The 16,542-nt window shown below is 38.3% G+C and overlaps 1 long non-coding RNA gene across 1 annotated transcript in view; it reads left to right on the top strand.

Annotated features, from left to right (window-relative positions):
• The first annotated feature begins 3,472 nt into the window (after positions 1 to 3,472).
• LOC120774865 overlaps positions 3,473 to 16,542 on the top strand; it is a 22,789-nt gene continuing 9,719 nt past the window's right edge. Inside the window, exon 1 of the long non-coding RNA XR_005705273.1 lies at positions 3,473 to 3,596. This is a non-coding gene — a long non-coding RNA (uncharacterized LOC120774865). The remainder of the gene's footprint in view (positions 3,597 to 16,542) is intronic.

Below are 16,542 nucleotides of genomic sequence, written 5' to 3'. Positions count from 1 at the left end.
ACTACTTTGATTTTTGACCTGCTTCGACATGGTGTTTTCGGCTTCGGCGCATTTTTGCCACGATATTCGGCCGATTGATTGTCTGTTTCCGGCTTGTAAGCATAGATCCAAGGCTTATCGCCAATAATAATATGTTTCGTGACATCCTGGTAGTCGAAAAATATTGTTTCACAGACGGTAACGCGATGCTGTTTTACGAAAATATTTCGTGATCTTGAAACCAATCGTTTTTTCAGTTGTTTTAGACCCAAATAATTTTTTAAAATGGTTTTCACTGATCCTTCTCATAATCTAACGGGGCTAGTAAGATATCTGACTGTTAATTGTGGATTCTCAAGCACAAATACCTTTATATTATTGATGTGTTAATTATAAGTTGATGTTGATGGCCGTCCTGAACGTGGTAGCAGTCAAGAAGACTTGCTCGTGACTAAAAATTATCACCGTTGGTCTTTTCCAACATTATGAACGTTGCGGCATCAAAAATTTCATTCTGCGTACACAATTTAAATAGAACTTCATTGTTGCATAATTCCATCCAACGTAAAAATCGCCAAATGTACTTCAGAAAGACAAGCGTTTTTTAGTATACGCTAATCATTATTTTGATGTGACATTTGGCACAGATGTCGCTGACAGTCATACCAACGAAAATACTATATAAATACATATAAATATGTATATGCTCAAATCTACTATCATATCCATTATTAATGTAAGAATATTAATCAAATTAATGTATTTCTATCTTACGCAAAGAATGATTTAAGACAACTCTTTCAAAGTGTCTAGACATCTTGACAGCTGACAGAATTATTATCACTTTCTTTTGGAAAAAACGTATTATAAACGTATATATTTTTTATAAGCTTGTAAGTATTTCAAGACCATATGGTGTAAGGTGCTTGTCAATCACTTGTGCGATTAGAAATCACAAAAAATTATGAAAATTTTGTTTGTTTAATATACTATTTATTAAAGTAACAATTACTATATTGAAAAATAAAACTTTCTTTATAATTTTTTTTCTTATAAATAATTATCATGCGATGCTGTTTTCCTTCTCTTTACACATCATTCGCATCCTCATTATTTATGCGAAAGTTTTTCCTCGACTAAATATTTCTTTTATTCGTATGCTTCGGTTGGCGCAGAAAGCATAAACTTTGGATATGATCTGCAATTATGTGCGGTGCTTCTTCATTTTCGCGTCATTCTGCGTGACTTCATCGCTTCTGCAGCGTACAGTCACTACTTGCCGCTCTATGGCTTGCTTTGTGGCTCTATTTCTTTGTTGGCTTGATTCGTAACCAGTTGACACTGAACATCTCCATCTTCGCTACACATTTCTTTCTAATAGCTGCAGCTGCGGCATGTTCTTTAGGATGCTGCTTCCATAATAAATATATTATATTGGCTTTGTTGTACTCTATGGTTCGAGTTAATAAAGTTATAAGCTGGGCGTTGCGTAAACGTAATTACTTCATTTACTGCAGTTCGTCATTAGATTAAGGCTAGAAGAAAATATAACTAATATCTTAGTTTGTTAGTTTTTGTATAATAGTTTTATTGTCTTTTATTAGAAAATTAAGTAATATGTTTCCAGATATAACCAATATATAACCATTTATCATAACTGTTTTATAACCAAGACTCAGCTTTTTTTCAATTTTTTGTTTTCTATTATATCGCTTTTTATTCGCCTGTGAAGTTATGAAAGTGATGTTGCATTATTTTGCATTTTAGGTGACAATATATATAAATGATCGACGAGATTTGTTGAGTTCATTTGGCCATGTCCAATTGTCTCTATATCCTTCTGTCTGTATATAACCAAATTAGGTTTTCAGTGTTTGAAATGTTGATTTCAATAAACGTTCTATTTTCCGCTGCAAAGTATGTTTCTTTTCTTACCAAATTGCTCTTTCTTTGTTGGACCACTGATATCGAGCCACTTTATCAAATAGCTGCCATGCAGCAGACCAATGCAAATTAAGGCATTTTGTAGCAAAAATTTTATTTCCCAAAATATCTTCACCAAGTTTAACATAGATTATTGTCCAAAGCATCTGATGTCTCTGACCATACTCTTCAGCTCAGACCGCTGTAGCATAAAACTATCACTCAAACTGACCGATGAAAGTCAAGATGAAGACATTCATTAAAGTTCTCGTTTCTTCATTAAGTAACCTCAACAAGTATCTGTCCTCGTTTTAGGTAGCTGCAAAGCCGATGCGTTAATCAGAGGGCAACTCTTGCCCCGCTCACATCGGAATAAGACCGAGTTGGATCTCCATTGGCATCTTGTATTCAAACATTGTACCAATGAACCTCGCGTTCGCTTAACAAGTACTGGTCGACGACCAGATCCTGTGCAACTGCAACATCTTTTGAGTCTAGAGTAGAGCAAAGGAGATCTACCAAGCTCCTCTTGCTGAATTTGTAGGGTGCATACTTGGTCAAAGTCTTGTCAAAGTTGTATGAAAGAGGGTGAAGGGAATCATACAGGTACTTCTCTTCTCCAATCTCCAGCATTTGGTAGACTGAAATTGAAGCTTCTGACAGTCTAATCTTCGGCAAAACAGGACACAAAGCATCAGCTTAGAATGCCGGTCAGATCTCTCAATTAACCTAATAATATGATTTGACGGTTGTTTAAAACAGCCAGAGTGGGCAGAGTAAACGGGCAAAGTGTTTTCCGTTTCGGTGCAGCCGAAGTTAGTCCGAACTATTTTTGCTTCTATATCGCAGTATTAAGGTTTATTTATATATTTTTATGTCGCACATATGGTATATTATTACAGTTTTTCTTCTTCTTTCTTGGGGTAGATACCGCTTACACGGTTTTAGCCGAGCTTACAACTTAGCAGAGGCTGTTGTTTCCTTTTCATTGGGAGCGTTTTTTAAGTGAGTGGTCCCAAATCTGAGGAGGTATGGTTCGTCTTCTCACCTTAGCTCGCCTTGAAACTGATGTATTTTGGCTACCCAGAGGATATTTGCTCTAAGAGTGAATTTCGTGTGCTGCTTGAGCCGAATGTAAAGAGTCGTTTCTGGCCAACTCGCCGTTCAGAGAACTTTCAGAGAACTTTCCTCACTTGCATAAACTTCTACACATGACTTCATCCTACATTATTATAGTTCACTTAATCAGAATATTAATTTAAATACGCTCCTTTCTTTATGATTTTATTTTAGTTTCGTTTTCTTCAAGCAACCAGAGAAAAAAATATTATAAATCTTCCAATTTATATATCTTTTAGCCCTTGTTGTCTTTGTTCGCTCTCTTTTGATCCCGCTTTTAGTAAACTACTGGCCACTGCTATGCTAATTTATTTTAATTTTATTTTTCTTTTCCATGTCTTGCATGTTGAATTGCTGTAGATTTTTATGCATTAAGCTGTTCTTGTTGTTGTGTTTTATTTTTAAAATTATCTCATTTAATTTATTATTCCGTTTTTTCTCAGCTTTCAGAAGCATCAAGACATCAAGCGCCCAACAAAAATGACCCGTGATTATGACATGACATAAAACTACAAAGTGCTCGACGCTCTTTGGCTGAATTTAAATGTCTTGCCACCACAACAACTACTAATAAGGTATGTATTACTATGTCCACTTGTTGTCTTCTGGTTACTGAATCTGTGGTTGTGTTTATTTGGTTGCGTTTGCTTGTTTTGTGTGGTGAGCAAAGAAACTTTTAGTGACATCTTAAGGATGTTATTGTTGTTGGCTTTTGTCACATAGCGGAAGTTGGTTTATGTGAGCAGCAATTAATGGTGCTTTTTTGTAATGTGAAATGTGGGAGAATTAACTTGTTTTGATATATTTTTCTTTCAAGATCTCGTTTGAGTTAGAGATCGTACATACTATTCTTCTTTTTTATTGGCGTAGACACCGCTTAGGAGGATGGAGTCATGTGTAGAAGTTTACGTAAGTGGGAAAAGATTGGAGATTCTAAGTGTAGCCAGGTCGTTCTCCGTCAGGTCTTTCCAACGGAATGAAGGTCTTCCTCCTACTCTGCTTCTCCCAGCTGCGTATCGTACTGCGTCGAAGACTTTCAGAGCCGTAGTGTTTTCATCCATTCGGTCGACATGATCTAGCCAGTGTAACCGCTGCCTCCTGATTCCTTTTCGTTGCGAGCGATTTTTACGTGGCGGGAGAGGTCGTTTGCCTCCTCACTTTTCTTTGGCTACCCAGAAGATATTTGGTTTAAGGCCGGAAGTCGTGAGCCAAGAAATGACGCTCAAAGAACTTCTACACATGACTCCATTCTCCCGTAAATACTCAAATTTCAAAAATAGAGAGAAGGCATTGTATTTTCGAAATTAAAAAGTGGAGTGAAGATTACCCTTTTTATAGGAGAGCGGGCTTATTTCTATTGAAAAGCTCAGTCTAACGGCCGTCTCCCGATAAATATTCAATATCTATTCCTGAACCTTGAGTTGTAGGTTAAAAAGGGATTCCAAATAAAAACTTTCGGTTAAGTAAAACTGTGTTTAAGATGGCAGAACACAAGAGAAAGAGAGCGAGGGAGAGACATTTCTCCATTATACTTTTCGAAAAGCAAACATTTGCTTTGTTTACCATCACACCATACCTTTGACCGTCGCATAACTGTAAATGCCACGCATTCTGCACATGCAGCTAAAGTCTACCGTGACTTGACACCCGCTCTGACCAACTGGCCCTTGGTCGTTGATGAATGTTTATGAAATTCATAAAATGTAAAATAGCATATTATCATTTGCCTGTGCATGATAAGGGCAAATTGCAAAATCGCCTCAAATGGCTGCCATTTACGCAACGCCGCAGAGGCAGTGTATGCCTGTAGCTGTATGTGTGTGTATTGGGTGCGCGTGCAAAGCGTGAAGACTTGAAAGGCGTCCACACAGTGCAAGGAATTCAAAAGAAATGACAGCAGACGCAGTAAAAGCCAGCGAAACAAAGGAGCTTGTGTTCGGGTCAGTGGCAATAGTTGTTTTAAGCGCTCGTCCTTTGTTCATTAAAGACGACGTTGCGTTGGGTGCGGGTCAGCTTTGCTATAGGAAGTGTATACATGCACTGACCACTAACAAAAAGAATGAAGAAAATGTGAGAAAACGGCAGATAAGGTGACAAGCAAAATTTTGTTTTATACAGCGCTCAACAACATCACACTGAGATTACTGTAGCTCCACATAGAGACTCAAACTGGATAAGCAAATATATAGAGATGGCGTGGTTTCAGGTGTCAACAGTGTGTCGCGGTTGTAGAAAAGCTGACAACTTTAGATTTCGAAAGTTTCACTGCATGTTTTGGAATATCTCCATCATAACTGCTACTATTTCACTTATAACTCAAAACTCCCATTTGAAGACCAATACATTTCGAACAATGACTTCCTACGTTTCCGAAAGTCTGAAAACATTTTACTAAGCTTTACCGAATCTGTCAGTTGGTGCTTAAAATATATATCATTAAAAAAAGTAATAATAATTTTAAGGTCATTTTGTAACCCCTGAAAAGAATATATTAAGTTTGCTACGAAGTTTGGGCCCCGGGCAGGGATGCACTGAAGTTCGGCACTGCTTCGATTGCATTCCTTCGAACCTAGATCGTTGCACCGCAGTATCTCCTCCTGATGGTTTCTTCTCGGCTTACACACCGGCGGGGTGGCCATTTGAGGTGGGTACAGTGAGCTTCTTCACGGACGAGTCGAAGTTTACGAGGGAATGTATGTGCAGGAGTCTTCTATCGAAAACTCTCCATCAACTCTTGTTTCAGATTACCAGACCCCTGTAGCGTCTTTCAAGCGGAGATGTCTGCCATCAAGGCAGCAGTAGATGTGCTGCTACCGGGAGCAGTTTCCTTCAGAGAGGTGTGCATTCACTCCAACAGTCGATTGGCTAAACTGACTCTGAGCTCAATAACTCTGTATTCAAAACTAGTCAAGGAGTGCATTACGTCAATAGAAATAGATTCAAGCTGCCTACTTATTAGACTAGTATGAGTGTCAGGATATAGCGGAATCACTGGAAACTGCAATGCCGATCAATTGCCTAGAAGAGTCGGTTTTCCGATGTCTGCTTGCACTCTGGCGTTGGTCCACCTTACTTCCAATGAGCTCAGCTAGCGCTGGTCAACAACCACAACCTGCGCGAGTGCGGGATCCTTTTGTACCGGAGTGAACCCAAAGAAGGCAACCGAAGTACTGGATCATAACAAAGCCAATATTGCCACAATTGTAGGTGTTCTGACTGGACACTGTCCAATAGGTTTACACGCGGTGGTTCAGTATTCTGTCGGACGCTCTTTACTCAACCTCCTCTTTTACTGAGTTTGAAATATCTCAGTAGACACACTTTTGGTGAACCCAGCGAGTTCGGGGATCGATTTTATCAGCCTTAATAAGTTTTTTGTAAACACAAAATAGTTCGTCGATCAATGGAGATCTGATGTTCTATTTTTTAGGATTTGTGGGTAACACAAATGATGATTTTATGTCTAGGTGAGATTCTACGACCTCGGATCAACCTAACCTAACTTTGTAACACCCAGTAGGAAACGTGGCAGACCCCATAAGTATATATAAATGTCCAATATGATGAGTTAAGTTGACTTAGTCATGCCTGTCAGTATATACGGGAACTACTAATCTTTTAGTTTTTGAGAAATCACTCTGAAATTTTACACATATCCTTTGCTTCTTAAAAAACTGCGTATTTGTCAAAACCGGCGATATCGGATTAACAGCTGTAGTACGTGTACGCTTCTGTTTGCATCCATATCTCGATATCCCTGAAACCTAAACTACTTTCAACTAGTTTTGAAGTAGTTAGTTTTAGTACTATTTTAGAGATTTAAGTAGTTAACAAAGACAATGCTTGTAAAAAAATTGATTTAATCTGGTTTATCCCGACTCTAGCCGTATAAAAATATAAATAGTATTTGTAAAATATCTTAAAATCATACCATATACATATTATTTTGCACTACTGTACTCCTAAGCAAATCATTTTGCCTGCTATAGCTCAAGCTTCCCGCAGCGCCTCACTAACCAATCACCAACATATTAGACAAAAATTCTGTACAACTCGTCACCTAAAGCCGAAGTCTCACACTAGTACTGAAACAGGCGCTTACGCACACAACGACACATAAGCTGACCAAACGATTGAACTGTATACACTTAAGTACTTGGTGTTGTAGTAGTCGTTTGGTGGTCGCTGTCGTATACGTAACCTTTAGCATGTGCCTTCGAAGTTCAAGCTCAGTCAGCATTTGTTTATGTATTCATTTTCTGTTGGCTACTTTTGCCTGTAGCTCGCCGGCAAACACAAGCTCGCAACACTTTTTTGCCGAAATGTGAAATTCATAGTGTTAGTTATGTCATTGGAAAGGCACTTCTCATGTACACTGCGTTGTTGATGTTGCTGCTACTGTGAGTGTTGCTACTACTGTTGCTGTTGCTGCTGCTGGCTTAGTTGGTGCGTGTGCTCATTATTTGCAGGTTTCCTACCAATCTTTTCCTGTCATTCATGTTTATGCTAATATCTTGCTTCGTTATTGCTCCTGTTTGTTGCTTTTGCTTGTGTGTTGGTGAGCGCTGTTGGGTGTGTGTGCGTTCATTATCTGTTGGTTCACAAAGTGAAAAGGCAAAGCTGAAATAATGAAAATTTTGCGGAATGCCGAAGATGCCTGGAAATTAGTGCACACTCATATATACATACACACATTTTTGGTATTTTTTTGAGTTTTTTTAGGTGTGTCACTCCCATTTCGCTCAGTATTAGGAAATATGGCTTTGGTACGCGCCTTTTAAACACACTTCCTTTATTGTATTTGTGTGTGTTATGCGCCTTTGTATTCAATGAAAATGGCCTCGAGCAGTTTTTCTAATGAAATCATTAACTTTACGGTCTTCGACTGCTATTTATTTTAATTTTATTAAAATAGTGGTGTGGGCCGGATGGCAGGTGCCTCAAATAGGCACTTCATATCACTCACGTTTCGCTGGTGGGTGGAGTAGGTAGCTAATTGACTTGCGTGAAACTCAGTGTAATTTATTTGATGAATAATCATTGTGTGCTCAGCTTCATATGATTCATGACATTAAACAAAATTATTGTGTGCTTTCTCTAAACACTACCGCCTGCTGTCAGTTTGCATTCTGTACCAAACTCGCAGCTTGTACCTTCATACTTAATTTCATCAAAATTTTGGTTGTCTTTACTCAATGAATAACAGCTAATAACAGTAATTTTACTTCATATACCGCAACCCACATTTTTTGACTGTATAAAAATTGCATAATGACTAGTTAATGTGTCGGCCAGCTGCTGCTGCTTCTATTAGTTGGTCAACAGCCGGTTTATGAATCATCACTAATGGCTCTCTGCTACTTGTCCGTACGATTTTCCTGTTTTGATGGCATTTCTATGCTAATTTGCGTTAACACTGGATTGTAATGAGTTGGCCTATTATGTAATGCCACAAAATGGCAAACATGTGTTGGAGATGGGTGAAAGTCTCTAATAGTAAATTAATGTTAATCAAAATTATATAGTGATCTTAATGAAGTAATTGTTACTTAATTGAGTGAAAACCCATATTTTTGTCTAATATCATGTTCTCACTAAAAGTTTTAAGTGATTAGATTTCACTTAATCTATTTACTAATTTAGACTGTTGACACTATAAACCAGCTGCTTTTGACTAGCCAATCGAAGCCGTGGCATTTTTCTCACCACAACCTTGTTAGATTGGGCTTCGACAGGATGATTCCGCATTGCCCTCCTTTTTCTGTTACTAACTACCTAACCTCTTTGTTTCATTTTTGTAGTTTCTTTAATTTTTTTTCGTTTTATTTGTTTGTTTAATTTTTTCCATTTTGACAGATTGCACAGGGTGATTTTGAGTAGATTAGCTTCAAATTTTCTCGGTTGCGAGCAAAAGTAATTTTAAATGGCGAAATATTGTTCTTCTTCTTTATTGGCGTAGGCATCGCTTACGCGACTAGCGGCGGGTACTGAGTCGAATGCTCTCAGAGCTGGAGTGTTTTCATTCATTCGGACGATATGACCTAGACAGCGTAGCCACTGTCTCTTAATTCGCTGAAATATGTCAATATCGTCGTATAGTATGTCTCATATAGCTCATCATTCCATCGATTGAGGTATTCTCCGTTTTCAATACGCAAAGAACAATAAATCTTCCGCAGAATCATTCTCTTGAAAACTCGTAACGTCGACCCATAAGATGTTGTCATCGGCCATGCCTCTGCACAATATAGCAGGACGGGAATAGTGAGTGACTTGTAGAGTTTGGTCTTTGTTCGTCGAGAGAGGACTTTATTTCTATCTCAATTGCCTACTCAGTCCAAAGTAGCACCTGTAGACAAGAGTGATTCTACGTTTGATTTCAAGTCTGGTATTGTTGTTTTTTTTTATGCTGGTTCAAAGAAATTATCTACAACTTCGATGTTATTACTGTTAACAGTGACGTGGTGACTGTTTATTTGATAAAAGGAGGTATTTCGTCTTGTCCTTGTCCACTACCAAACCTATTTGCTTTGCTTCCTTATCCAATCAGGAGAAAGCAAAACTAACGGCGCGGGTGTGGAGGCCAATGATATCAATATCATCGGCGTACGTCAGCAGCTGTACTCTCCTATAAAAGATTGTATCTTCTCTATTAAGCTCTGCAGCTCGAACTATTTTCTCTAGCAGTAGATTGAAGAAGTCGCACGATATGGAGTCGTAAACCTCGTTTGCTATCGAAGGGCTCCGAGATGTCCTTCAGTTTACACAGCCGTATTAGTTTTGCGGGGATACCAAATTCAGACATCGCGGCATAAAGGCAGCTGCTTTTTGTGCTGTCAAAAGCAGCTCTAAAATCGACGAAGAGATGGTGAGTGTAGATTCTCTTTTCACGAGTCCTTTCCAAGATTTGGCGCAGAGTGAATATCTGGTCAGGTGGTAATTTTCCAGGCCTAAAGCCCCACTGATACGGTCCTGTCAGTTTGTTGACGGTGAGTTTTAATCTTTCACACAACAAGCTCGATGGAACCTTAAAAGCGATGTGGTGGAGGCTTATCCTAAATTAGTTGGCGGATTGTGGGGTCTTCCTTTTTATGAATTGGGCAAAGCAGACTTAAATTTCAATCGTTGAGCATGTTTTCCTCCGACCATATTTCACAAAGAAGCTGATACATGCTCCTTTTCAGTTTTTCCATGTTTGAATAGCTCGGCCGTCAATCCATCGACCGCCGCCGCTCTGTTGTTCTTCCGGCGGGTAATTTCAATTCGAACTTCTTCATGGTTGGGCCACGGAATGTTTGCTTCATCGTTATCGATTAAGAATCCGGGTTCGCCAACTGCTGGTGTTATGCTTTCACTGCCATTCAGCAGGCTGGGGAAGCGTTCCCTACAAAATTTCAGTATGCTCTGAACATCAGCCACTAGATAACCACTCATTTCGTCCTCTTTGTTTTTGGTCTGCAATTGCGCCTCGCTTCCTTCTCTTGGTATCTATCCCATCCCGCACATTGCGAGGTATGCAGCATGTTTTTTTTTTCTTTCATTCCGACTGTCGTGCTAAAGGTACCTTCTTTGCCCACGCTGTCATTAAAGTCTCCAAGTGCGATTTTGACAACGTGACGGGGGCAAATCTAATAGGTGCGTTCCAAGCGCTCATAGAATTCATCTTTTGCCACGTCGTCCTTAATTTCCATCGGGACGTGGGCACAAAACAGTGATATATTGAAAAACTTCGCTTCGATGCGGATTGTGTCTATACATTCATCCAACGGAGTGAATACCAGTACTCGGCGTCGGAGTCTCTCTCCCACTGCGAATCCCACCCCAAATTTGCGCTCGTTTATATGGCCACCATAATAAATACCACAAAGATCTACTCATCTCAGTTGTTGTCCCGTCCAAGGATGGTAATACTTAATGTGTTTGCCATGGTCTTTATCAAAAGGGAGATCTCTATTCCAAGCCTGTTGTGTCCTTTTCATTGAGGGGGGTGTTTTTACGTGGCGGGTCTTAAACCTAGCGCGCAACTCTGGACAGCGACGTTTCGCCTTCTCTCGTTAGCTCACCTTCAAACGGAGGTTCTTTTGTACCCAAAGACTACTTGGTGAAAGACCGGTAGTCGTGAGGTGTTTGAGCCATATGTAAGAGAACCGTTTCTGGCCACTCCCAATTGAATGGCGCTGAGAGAACTTTTCTCGCTAGCATGAATTTCTACACATTACCCCATCCTCCAAGCCATATATACTCCACAAAATAAATAGAATGGATATTTTTACATATTAAAATTTTTTTATATTTTTTTCTGTATTAATATTTTACGTGATTATGCATGAGTAACTGCTCGTAAATTATTGTATATAAAATTTTAATATTGCTCTCAGCTAAAAGTGAGTAATAACAATAAACTTCAAGAATGAAGCCCAACCCTATGATGCTAGTAATTGTAATAGAAAATTTATTATTTATGAAAATTAGCATTTATTACCATAATAAAAAAGTTACAAGCACAGTCTGCTATAAAAAATTGTACAATATAAAAAATGTAAATAAATTTAAGATTTTCTTATATTTTGTGCTTAAGCGTTATGACTTTTTTTCGTAAGCGTGGGGCAAATTCATAAAAAGAAATATTATAATTCTGGTATTGTTTATATTACTTTGTAGTTTTAATGGAAATTACGTAATGCTTCTTCATTCTCACTATATTTTTATGCTTTCATGGCAACTAAATTCCTTTGAAAAGAAATCAGCTAAATTATTCTTAATTTATGTGGTAATCCATAAATGTTACAATACCCTAAATGCTTTTTGGTTGGGTGCAATTAGGAAAAGCTTTTAAGAATAATTTTTTTTGACTAAATCACCTAATAAACTAATTTTTTCCCCCGTATGTAGACTTTCTCGTCATAAAAACCGGTTGTTAAAAATCCATAAATTTTTGGGCAAAAATAGTTTGATTTTTTTAACAAGTTTTTCCGAAGTTTTTCATTTCTGTTTCAACTGAACTGTTCTTCTACTAAATTTACTCCACTATCTCAGCCAATATTCATACAAATTCATGCAAATCCCCAATTGCGCAAAACTACTCTGCTTCTTGCTCAAAATATCTGCTGAGCAAATTGTAAATTAGGAACAGGTAATCTGTGGAATATCTTCGTTTCAAATTAACTTCTGAACTAGCATGTAAAATCCCGTTAACAAGTACTACAAGCAAACTGAGAGGAGAGAATATATCGATTTGGGGAAAAATATCTACTGTAGCAGCAACTGATGTTATCAAAATCGCACCAGCGAGTTTCAAATGTAAATTTGCTGACCCATTTCAACCACTTGCAATCGAATTTTCTTCTGCTTAGAGAAAAAAATAAAACTAAAAGTAACTACAAATGATCGGACTGGGTTGAGCTGAGAAGAATGGGTGTGTAGTTGGCGCAAAGAATATCTTTATTGAAAGTCAGTGGACTGTGAAGTGGCGTGTCAATAGTCACACCATAGTTACAAATGCGAATTGCATGCAAAATTAAACTACTTCAAGCTGAAATATGTAGGTATGTGGGCGCACACCTATGTTAGGTCTGCAAGCAAGCAAAAAAACTTCAATTCAGTGGGTAAAACAAAAGGAAATGAAAAAAGCAGACAAAACTAATAAGACGAAATAACAATTTTGTTGCAATTCAAAGAAATTTAAGTGGCCATGTATAGAATATACTTGTGCATGTGCTTTTGGGTAACGCTTTCGGGTATTGTTACCGTAGGTTTACCTGGTTTGAAATTCGTGCGACAATACATTTTAATATGTGTGTCTGAAAAGGTCTGACTGTGAAAGTGCTAATGGGTAGGTATAAATATCACCAAGTTTGCAGATAACTAGTGGAAGGGGAAAAGTAAGGACTATATGCATTTGTAAGCGTATTTTATTAAGTTTTTCTCTATCTCATGCGGGAATAACAAAATTGTCGCTTTATATTTGATTAGTGTTATCAGTGACAAAAAGGTATGGAGAGCACTGACTTTGAACATAAATTACTTGCATTAGAATAAGTGGTGGATTGAGATTGTCCATTCGCACATAACATCTTAAACTTCAGTAAGAAAGCAAAAAAACAAAAAAAAATTTAAGTTGTTAAGAAAAACACAGACACTTTAAAATTAATGGGAAATGCTTATTATCCTTCAAAAACACTTTCGGGGCCATCTATTTGTTAATGTTATCTCTTTCAAATTTTAGCCGCTGCTACGTCTGATGGTCCATTCGTTGAGTTCAATTTTTGATAACTCGTTCGAGCATTTTGACTGGTAACTGGCTAATGACACGCGTGATATTTTGGTCCAAAGCCTGAAACGAAGCGGGATTGTCCGCGTAGACTATAGACTTTACATATTCCCACAGGAAAAAGTCTAACGGCGTGATATCACACGATTTTGGTGACCAATCGACTGGCCTAAAACGTGAAATTATCTGTTCACCGAAGTTTTCTCTCAATAAATCTATTGATTTTTGAGATGTGTGGGAAGTGGCGCAGTCTTATTAAAACTAAATGTCTCCAGGAATAAGAGCTTCAATTTCATGCATTAAATAGTCGGATATCATGGCGCGATAACGGTCGCCATTGACGGTTACATTCTGACTGGCCACAAACCCACCAAACCGTTGTTTTTTCTGGATGTAATGGCAGTCTTTGAATTCTTCAGGTTGCTCTTCGTCTCAAATGTATGAATTTTTGCTTGTTTACATACTCATTGAGCCAGAAATGCTGAAATGCCTCAGCGCTGAACAAAATTTGGCTTGAAAACCTCGGATCTTCTTGGAACTTCTTTTCAAGAGTCCATAGAGAGAAGCAATGTCGCTTGGAAAGTTCGACCTTCAGTTCTAGCACAAGCTGTATTTTCCACGTTTTCAATTTAAAATCTCGACGTAAGATGCGCCATGTCGTTCCATACGTCAATCTGAGTTGCTGTGAACGCCGAAGCGACTTTTGAAAGCTTCGTGTACGCTCTCGGCTACAGTTGCTTTACTTCGTGCTGGACGTGGTCTATTTGGTCGAATATTATCCAATAATTAATGCTGGGTCTCAAGATTGGTAATACTGTTGCGAATAGTATAGGGTTTGTCCGGAAAGTAAGGCATATGTTAGGATATGACAGGAAAGCCCGAGATCTCTCGCGTGTCCATTCGAATGATTGGATATTTTGGGTATGAAACACGTTTCTGCTCGACTCGTCCCGATAAAGCTGAATTTGTTTCAAAAAGAGAATCGTAAACAGGTTTCTTTCGACATGTTTCGATCGCGCAGATCCTACATCCACGGAAAGCATTATAACTGCCGATGCGACATTGATTTATGAGTTTGATATGCAAACAAGTCAACAATCGTCGGAATAGAACCCGTTTGCAGTCGATCGAAGAGATGAAACAAAATTTGCTGGGGGAGCTGAAGGCCAACCCAAAAAATGCTTACGAAAAGTGTTTTGAGGACTGGAAAAATCGTTGGCATAAGTGTTTTAGATCTGGTGAGGATTTCTTTGAAGGCGACGAAATATGCATTGGAATTAAATATTTTGCGTTTTACTCACAATTTTCGGGTACTTTTTGTATAAATATTCGCGGTTTTTGTCATTTCAACTGACTGAATTTGCTTCATTTTTTGGTTTGGGTGTGAACCGTATTTCAGTGAAGGCGTCCTGAATTGATCGTACAAATTGTAGTCAGAATGGGGCAAAGCTTAGGCTAAAAGACGGGTTTGTTAAAACTTCCCAGTCTCTGTTTTCCCTAACAGTTTTTAATCGGTCTTCCAACATAAGGTTGAGCGTTATCATGATAGAAAATGATTGCCATGATTCAGTCATGAATTCTGATTTTTTTGTATCGCTCGCTTCAGCTTGATGAGCTGCTGTCGGTAGCGTTCCCCATTAATGGTTTTACACGGCTTTAGAGCTGATAACACAGCACGCCCTTCGGATTCCACCAATTACAACACATTATCGTGGCGTCACTGATATTCGGATTTGCCGTTGGTTGGCCAGGTTTCACATAGTTTTTTTTGCATTTGAGGCTGTCGTTATGGATCTATTGTGGCTTATCGCACAATCCAATGAAAAAACCGCTTCGTTTTGTGGCGTTCAAGCAGCATTTCTGGCATGCAAAATCGTCTTTCAATCTCTCTTGGCATATGACAACAGATTTCCTTGATTTCAATGGCTGAGCCAGAAATGGCTGCTTTATTGACTCCCTCATACCCTGCGAGCTCTACTTATGCTTAGCAAGAATTTTCAACGATTTTCTCATTTTAAAACTATTTAATGGCCCAGGACGTCTTTCCTCCAGGTCAAAATTGCAACATTTAAATCGAGCAAAGAATTTCCACCAAAATACTATGACGTTTGGCTGAGGTTTTCTTTATATTAAAGTTATGAAGAATGCATAATAGCTTGCATTTGAAAAAAAAACTAAAATGCATACAACGCCATCATAAAAGAATCACTTAATTAAACTGTTTGCTAATACGAAAACCAACTAAGCTGAGAACATCTTAACTTATTAAAAACAAACTCAGAAACACGAATACTAACAGCATAAGAGAGGGAGTGAAAACCAAAAACAAATATCACGTCCAGCTTGAGTGGTCTGCAGGCAGGACACGCTGACTTCTTGGCACTCACCTCAGAGTCAACAAACAACTCTGCGCCGTTTAGCGTGTACTGGCGCTTAGAGGGTTTCAGCTTTCGGCGCCTCGGATATACATAATTGAAATGCAGCTCAACCAACTTAAGGGAGATTACACAGTTGAAAAGCCCTAGCTGCTAGCTGCTACAATTGTCGATTGAAGACGCGCAGCAACTTACGAAAAAGAAGCTGCGAAACAAGGAGACAAGAAGAAAGAGAAATAAATATTATAACATTTAAAAAGTGTAAAAACTTTGCGCTTTTCACGTCCAGCTAATGTAAATAGTTTGTACCGTTTTTATGTTTTTCATTTTATTTTACTTTCTTTTCACTTAATTCTTTACATCTTTACACATTTTCTCCACGTTCCCAACAGTTGTGTTTTAGTTTCGCAGGGAAATTTGCTATTGAATTTGCCAAAGGCGTAAAACAGTAAAACGCTGGGGATGCGTAGCGCCTGGGATGGAGGCAGCGCGCATTTTAAGAGTATTAACTTTATCAGAAACTTTTATACTACTTTTAACAACGATTTAAATAATTTGCTGCTGCATGCATAAAAGATGTTGCCACAATTTTGTGCGAGTGTATATTGAAAATTGTTAATCGGTGCTTAAAACTATACATCGTTGCTTCAGATGTTGGGTTTATCCCTCACTTGGTTTGCTTAAATTTACCTTATAAAGAGCTAACTATCTGCTCGCAATGATTGTAATATATAAACGATTCTAATACAGTTGGAAAATTAGTGAAATCAGTTAAATACCACACCGATCTCTCACTGCACATAATTAGCTTTAGAAAATTGTGTTTATCTAACAAACTGCTTGATCGATTAGAATAAAATTTGATTTGTGACTTTT

This window comes from Bactrocera tryoni, chromosome 4, assembly GCF_016617805.1.
Source record: "Bactrocera tryoni isolate S06 chromosome 4, CSIRO_BtryS06_freeze2, whole genome shotgun sequence".
Lineage (NCBI taxonomy): Eukaryota > Metazoa > Arthropoda > Insecta > Diptera > Tephritidae > Bactrocera > Bactrocera tryoni.
The sequence above is the reverse complement of the archived record's forward strand: the minus strand, read 5'-3'. Positions and strand labels throughout refer to the sequence as shown.